Below are 8,753 nucleotides of genomic sequence, written 5' to 3'. Positions count from 1 at the left end.
GGTCAGATTGGTCACTTCTTTGCAAGGCTATGCTGTAGCAGTGTCTTGCTAGGGCTTGATCTCCTCTGACCTCTCCAACCCCCTGACCCGTAGAAAATTTCAACTTTAAATGGTAGGTCGACACCACAGCTCGGAGGGCGTTAAAGCCGGGCCGGCCAAGTATTGCATTATAGGTGGATGGCACCTTTACCACCAGGAAGTCCACTCGCGCCCTGGATTATTTCAGAAATCGACCTGCAACCACAGTCAGGGTTATCATTCCTTCCACTGGCATGGCATCATCCGTGAACCCTACCAGTGGGGAGTTCACCGACCCTAAATGATCACCCAGAATGGATATTTTTGAGAACGCATCGTAGAATAAAATGTCGGCCGAACTTCCATTGTCGACAAGAATGCAGCGCACATCATAATTAGCTATATTTAAAGAATCTACAACCGCATCGTTATGAGAAAATTGAACTCTCCGAGCATCTTCCTCAGTAAAGATTATGGATTCCTCAATCCTTTGTCGCTTGGGAGGTCCGGCCAATACACCGGTTGTTCCCTGTCGGGATTCTCCTGAGATGGTGTTGGTGAAACCAGTCAGAGGTCGATTATCGAGCTGCCCCATGCTGACTGCCGTCATCGGAGGAAGAGGAGCCTGAGAAATCAGAGATGAGGCTGGGGCTTGCAGAGCTCGCTGAGATCTGGCTGTGGAGGCCGTGGATCACCTAGTGGATATCCTTTGGGGAGGCATCAGGTGGAGATCAGGCAGAAAACCAGAGGAGGAGATGTCAGAGAAGATGACCGGAGGTGGTCCCGTTGAGCGCTCCTTTAAGAACAAGGGTACTGCGAAGACACATGCCATCCTTCCTCTAGCGTCAATCCTGTTGGTGCAAAAATCCACCGGCATTAGAGAAGCTGGAGTCGAGGGAGTCGCGGTCACCGTCGGGACCTGCAAAGAAAGTCTAAACTGGAGTTGGGGGTGCTCCGACAAGACCCTCCAACGCTCAAGTCAGTTCTCTGCCTTAACAAGAATGGAGTGCTCGAACGAAAATTTTAGTAGAGTTTTGAGATAGAGATTAGAGCTTAGAGAATAATGTATCTGGGGGTCCCCTTTTTATAGACGGAGGGCGTAACAGATTGACAGTGACATCTGTAACCGCCTGGTAGTGGGCCGTTCGGGGCCATGAGGAGTTTGTTACGGAGAGTAGTGGAGTGGAGTCGTGGCCATTGTCGTGGCCTGCCATGTGGAGCCTGTTGTGGAGGGTGGAGTGATGTCCGTTGTCGTGACTTGTCAGAGCATGATGGAGCCGCGTGGGATCTATTACAGGAAGTGGAGCAGAGTCGTGGCCATTACTGTGGCCTGCCAGGGAGTCCAGGCCCATCGGTCGAAGCTCGGTTGGGGTGTCTGGCGGAGAGGGGTAGCTCTCCATCTAAGAGGAGCTCGGATGTTGCTGGCGAGCCTTCTACCATTGGATGCCTTGGGCACTCGTATTGCAGGCGAAGGTCATCTACTGTAGAAGCTCGGTCAGGGGCTTTCTGTGGATGAAGATTGGTTTCATGCAGAATCTGGCAGAAGGTCGACCGACAGTGGATGTTGGATGGTGCTGGAGGGGTTCATCTGCTGGAGTGGTCCAGCTGCTGGAGCCCATGTGTCGTAGGAGTTCGCCCGAAATCTATCCGCTACAGAATTTGGTTGGAGTCTGGTTCTCGTAGAAGTCCAGATGGGGATCATTTGTTGAGGAAGCTCGGCCGAAGCCTGCCTACAATAGAAGTTTGGAAGGAATTTGTTCACAATAGAAGCTCAGGTGGAGGCTTATAGTAGAAATCCGATGTGGACCGCTCGTAGTAGAAATTTGAAGTAGACCACTTGTAGTGGTAGCTCGGAGTAGATCGCTTGTAGTAGAAGCTCGGAGTAGATCGCTTGTGGTGGGGGCTCGAAGTCTGGCCCTTGTAAGAATTCGGATGAGGTCTACCTGCAATAGGAGCTCAGGGCTGAAGTCCGGCTCCCATAGGAGCTCGGACGAAGTCTACCTACAGTAGGAGTTTGGGTAAGAAGTCTGGCTCCTGTAGGAGCTCGGATGAAATCTAGAAGGCGGTCGACCACTGTAGAAACTTGGATGGAGTTCGTCCGTCATGGAGATCTGCTGTTGGGAAAGTTCGGCCACTGACGAACTGACGAAGTTCTGGAAGAAATTCGGATTGGAGTCGATCGAATCTTGTTGGAAAAAATTTGGAAGAGGTCCGGAGAATGGTTGACCCTTGTAGGAGGTCGATCGATAGTAGAATCCAGAGAGCACTTGGAGCAGCCTGATAGACGACCGAAGAAGCTTATTACTGGAGAAGCCCGGGAGATGCGGCAGGAGTTCGTCCGTCGGGGGAATCCATTCGACACTTGTGGAAGAAGCTATGGGACTTTATCCATCGGCAGAACTTGGGAACATTGCGGAAGCTCGACCGTCGGAGAGGTTCAGAAAGATGTCGTCCAAGGTTGGACGTCAGCAGAGTCCCAAGAGGGTCACTCCTGGCACGAACTTCGGTTGGAGGGTATTTTATACCCAACATAATCTAAATATAAATTAGATATAATCTAATTGCATATAGATATGATCTATACTTACTGAATTTTAGATTTCTGATTTATATACATGCATATTAGTTCATGTCATAGATCCTGTATGATAGTTTTAGATTTGATCTATGTATGCATTATAGATTAAATTATTTAATCTATGTATATTCTGTTGTAAAATTTTAAAAATGCATGCATAAAACCATCATGCTTCCCTTCAGAAAACTCTTTCTAATTGCATCTCATACAATTCTCAATATCATATCTTGGCCTCTAAAATATTATTAGCCTTGTGTTAACACAACAAGCTATAATATTTTAGTTAAGTAAGATCCTTCATTTCAATATAGTTAAATTCGAATATAACTACCCTTGTATTAACACAACAAAGCAGTACATCCAAAATTATCATAAGCATCTTCTATGCACCAGGATTATGTTATATCAATTCTTATGATAAGCCTTGTATTAACACAACAAACTAGCTATAGTTCATGATGTAACATTAACCTAGCATGAAGGAAGGCCTCTAATAGTGTTTTCAACATTAGGGTTTTTCAATATCAAGATCGCTTAATCAAATTGGTCAGGTAAGTAAGGTGGGAGTCCCCCTATTACTTTTCTTAGATACTAATAAATTGGTCAAGTCAGACATTGGAACCAATTAAAGAACCATCTATAGCACTTTTCTAGACATCAATTGATCAATTGACCAAGAATTGGTTAACCCCTAGTTGCATATCACTACAACTTAATATAATTTTTAATGAGGACTTTTATTTGGTCTCATGCATATTTTAACTATATAATACTAATTTTTACTAATATATATCAACATTAAAATATTTTGATATATAAAATATTCTATATGTGCAAGTATAACATATGGACCTTCATCATCATCATCCTAGGACAACCTTATGTCAGGATGATGAAGTGGTGGATCATATATGCATCATTTTATGCCATCATATGAAAGCATAATTATATAGCATAATTTATCTTATAGCATGAATCATAATATGCATTACATAAATATTATGTATATATTATTGAACCAAACAAGGCTGGCTCTGATACCACTATAGGATTTCAAGGTGAACATGCACAGTGGAAGCATAATAGATTTCAAAATTTAAATTATAAAATCTTAAATATTAAACTCATAAACCAGCATCTTCTTGATGATTAATAATCACATATAACATACATTCAAAATTAAATTCAAGCTATAGAAGAATACCTACAGCGCTTAATCCAAATTCCAGCAGAACCTCCACCAGGCGCCCAAGTGTTTGCCCTCCAACAGTGATCCACACAAGGCTATGACCAGGACACCAACTCCTTGGAATGATTTCTCCTCCAAAATTCTCACTTTGAGAATTTTTTTAGATACCAGGACTTCAAGATCCTTTTTCTCTTCTCCTAGCCTTCCTATCCCTATCTTTCTTCTCTCCTTGTCTTCTTTAATTATCTTCCTAGACTCTTGTCCTAAAATTGGACTTGTCGTTACTATTTTTTGGACTTATCCTAACAAGAGAAAGAAGAGTCTAATTGGATAATAGGAAGAGTGTATAAGAAAGAAGAGATAAGAGTAATTTTCTGAATGAATCAAATCTCCTATGCAGTCCCCTTTAAATAGTTAGCGATGGGGTGCCTTCGGGAATGATTTGCACCCCCTCCACACACCATCTTGCATCCATCAAAAGATCTCACACCTCCTGATGAATTCTCACACCCATCTGAAAGATTTTGATATATGACAATCATCAGAAAAAAATCCAAGAGATGATTCATGCAGAAGGACTTTTCAAAATATTTTTCTCGATGATTCTTCGATGCGTCGTGCAGATTCCCATGGAGTATTTTTTTCTCCACCACCCATTAATGACTTTTAGCCATCCAATGAACCAAAATGAAGGTACTAACTTGTTGATGGCATAAAAAGAATCTGAATTTAAAATGTGGCGTGACACTTGTATTGGAGTCCTTCACAAATTGGACTCTTGGTTAGGCATATGGATCAGACTGGCAGGATTTCCAACTTCAACCAATTTTTATGATTAAACCAAAAGATGTTTTAACCTTAGAAAGATTTTTTACACTCAAAATTAAGTCAGAAATTATCAAAAAAAAAATTTATCATGGAACATTGGATAAGCTCGAGGAAGGGGCGTCCCATCTCATGGGACGAAAAATCTATTTCTATGCACAAAGACTGCACCCATGCGTAAGAAAAATTTTTGATGCATGGAGATCTAGTTTCATAGCTCCAAATTTTTGAAACATATATTGAAGGATGATCTAACTCAAACCTAAAATTAGTTTTAATTAGTTTGGCTTTAATTAGCCCAATCTGAAATCAATTTCGAACCCGATTCGTAATAGGGAGCTAGTTTTTGCAACATGTGCTAGGATGTCTATTTTGCAAACATGATCTAATCCAATTAGACCCCTGATCAATTTTCTTTGTATATGACCCATTGGGTTCTACATCTAACCAGCAGTGGGCCTGAGTGCAAATCAATCTGATTTGATTAGAATTTAATCTAACCGATCTAGAACTAATCAAGCTAATCCGATTTCAGCAATTAAAACTCTTTCTAATTGATGATCGAATTAAACTCTTTAATTCGATCAAACCCACAAAATAAGATTGACATCTAGCAAAGTATCACATTTAATTGAAAGATATAAAATTTTGATAAAAATATCAAAAATATTCTTCAATGAAAAGTTACCATGCAATTCGATCCTTCGATCTCTCTGCATCCCAAATATGACTTTGGATATGGAATGATGTCAAATCCAATATCATATTCATATTTCTTTCAATCTTAAATAATGATTCGATTAATGAAATATTAAAAAAAAAATTAATTTTTATTTTGCTTTGATCAAAGGCTTCCTGAATTATCAATCGATTAGAGCACAATCTCTTCTTACCAGGATTGGTCGATTCCATGTTGACCTACTCATAACCTCTATATATATTCCACCATATCCAGAACACCCCATATATGACTAAGTCATGAATGAATATGAACCAAAATATGGATTCATGTATACAAAATTCTATGGTAGTTTCATGTCAAAAGATTACATGCACAACTCTCACTATAAGTAAACATCTTTTGATGGATAAAAATTTCATAAGATGTTTCTTAAATCAGATTAATTTAGTGAACTCATTCTCTAATGAATATTCACTTCTTTGTATTAGTGTTTCATACAAGTGGCTTATGAGATCAGCCATCCTCTCCATCGAGCATACATAGGAAGTGCTAGTCTAATCGAATCATTGATCCCCTACTCAATGCGCCTATGACTAGAAATATTCTAAATCAAGATTTTTAAGATTTTAGGTCTCATAGGTATGATCTCATCATAACCCTAAATTTATTGCCTTGATTTATGGAGTTCATCAAAATCATTACAAAAGTATGATGTAGCATATGATGAAAAATACTTTTTATTTATAAAGAGTCAATACATGAGTCTGGAAGATTATAAGAAAAACCCATCAAAATACAAATTTTGATTGGCTTGTAGGGTATATTCCTTTCAATCTCTCACTTGCACTCAAGTCAATCACTCTTATATTTTATCTCCATACAATTAATGTGGCGATCGAACTGCTGCTGTGGTAGAGCCTTAGTGAACGGATCTACTATATTGTTCTTTGTTTCTTCTCGTTCAATGATAATATCTTTTTTTTTTTATTATTTTATGAATGAGATAGAAGAATCTTAGAATGTGCTTGAATTTATGATGACCTTAGTTCCTTTGCTTGAGCAACTACTCCAATATTATCACAGTAAAGTGGTACTGGATTCTCAATCTTGAGAATGACACCCAATTCATTGATGAACTTCTCCATCTAGACAGCTTCCTTAGTGGCTTCACTTGCAGCTATGTACTCTGCCTTAGTGGTTGAGTCAGCTACAGTCTGCTGCTTGAAATTTTTTCAACTAACAGCTCTACCATTAAGAATAAAGACATACTCTAAAGTGGATTTGCTATCATTAGGGTTTGATTGAAAACTAGAGTCAGAATAACTTTCTAGTTTTAGATCAGATCCTCCATATACTAAAAAAATATCTTTAGTCCTTCTTAAGTACTTAAGAATATTTTTTACTACTTTTCAATGATCCTCTCCTAGATCAGCTTGAAATCTACTAACTATGCCTAAGGCATAGGCAACATCAGGCTTGGTACATAGCATAGCATACATGATCGATCCTGCTGCCAAAGCATAGGGAATAGAACTCATTTTATTTCTCTCTTTCGATATTTTAGGAGACATCTTTTTAGAGAGATATATGCCTTGACTCATGGGTAAGTAACCTCTTTTACTCCCATCCATTCTAAATCTTTTTAGCACTAAGTCTATGTATCTAGATTGAGATAAGCCTAACATCCTCTTAGATCTATCCCTATAAATCTTTATACCTAGTATATAGGATGCTTCATCTAAATTCTTCATAAAAAACTTACTTGATAGCCATATCTTGATCGATTGTAATATTGGGATATCATTTTCAATAAGAAGTATGTCATCCACATATAAAACTAAGACGACAATGGCACTTCCACTAGTCTTCTTTTATACAAAAGGTTCATCTACATTTTTGAAAAAGCCAAACTTTTTAACTCTAACATCAAAGCGGATGTTCCAATCCTTGAGGCTTGCTTTAATCCATAAATGGATTTCTTAAGCCTACATATCTGATTTGCTCTACCTTTTGAGACAAATCCTTCTGGCTGAGATATATCAACCTCTTCCTCAAGATAACCATTAAGGAAGGCGGTCTTCACATTCATTTGCCAAATCTCATAATCATGGTATGCTGCTATTGTAAGCATAATCCATATAGATTTGAGCATGGCAATAGAAAAAAATATTTCATCATAATCAATATCATATTTTTTTCTGAAATCTTTAGCCACCAATCTGGCTTTATAGGTTTCAACTTGGCCATCTGCTCTAATCTTTTTCTTATGGATCCATTTGCATCCAATAGGGGTCACACCCTCTAGTGCATCATATTAGAGAACACTATGGTTTCGTACGTGTAGTTCAAAAAATTTTTCTAAACATCTAAGTAGTGAAAATAAATTAAAATAATTTTAATTTATATGTATCAGATCAGATCTGAAAACCATAGTATAGATCTTAATACAAATATGTACCTATGATCTGATATCTAAAATAAAAAAAATAAATTGTTAGAAAAATAAAACATAGATCAAATCTCCATACCTCAGATCCTATGGATATCCCAAGTTCTGATCATAGCCGTGCATGCACCGACCTCTACTGATATCCATATGGAGCTGTCTGATTGGAGCATTGAGATCATCGGTGTGCTAGTGCCTTACAGTTCTTGCTCTTCTCCATGGATCTTGATCTCTTCTTCCAGATCTTGAAGAAGCAGATCACTACGGAAACTCTTTCATGTAGATCCGACGGGATCTATACTAGATCACCATGAAGAGAAGAAGAACTCTTCTTCTCTTCTTCTCTCTCTTTTCTCTTCTTAGATCTGATCTCTATCAGATTTGGGTGTTGGATGAAGGGGAAGAAGGGAGGAGGAGGCATTGGGAAGAATTTTGATGTAAGAAAGAAGAGATTCATCTCCGTAGCGCACGCCATCTCTCCTCTTTTTGGTTTTTTGCACACCACACCATATCTTACACCCCAAAACCTTTATTAACACCCTAGAGATCAAATCTCATTTGATCTAAGCCATTCAAAACAAATCAAAGGGTAGAATGGGCTTTGAGATAAGGATGTATTGTAAGAAAAAAATCTTTCTCACAATTAGCGCACGTCCCAATTTTTCTAAATTTTTTTTATCATACAAAATTAATCTTCCATGCCCCAATTAGAGATTTCTATTTTATTTTAAATTAAATTCAAATAAAAAAAATTTGAATGAAAAAGAATTCCAGATAAAATAGGGTGCCAACTATTGGCACCCTTTCTCCTTTCACGCGCATGAAGAACGAAGGATGAGAAAAATAATGCCCCACTTCTTTGTTTGATATAATTTTTGGAAAGAGAGTCTTAAAAAATTTGGGCTCTCTGAGTCATGATTCATCTAGTTTAAATAGAAACTCAATCGGATTCAAATCAAGTCCAAAACGAGCCAAATTCGAAAAGGCTGTCAAGCCTGATCCAATCAGGCTTGAA

The sequence above is a fragment of the Elaeis guineensis genome, chromosome 15 (genome assembly GCF_000442705.2).
Source record: "Elaeis guineensis isolate ETL-2024a chromosome 15, EG11, whole genome shotgun sequence".
NCBI lineage: Eukaryota > Viridiplantae > Streptophyta > Magnoliopsida > Arecales > Arecaceae > Elaeis > Elaeis guineensis.
The sequence above is the reverse complement of the archived record's forward strand: the minus strand, read 5'-3'. Positions refer to the sequence as shown.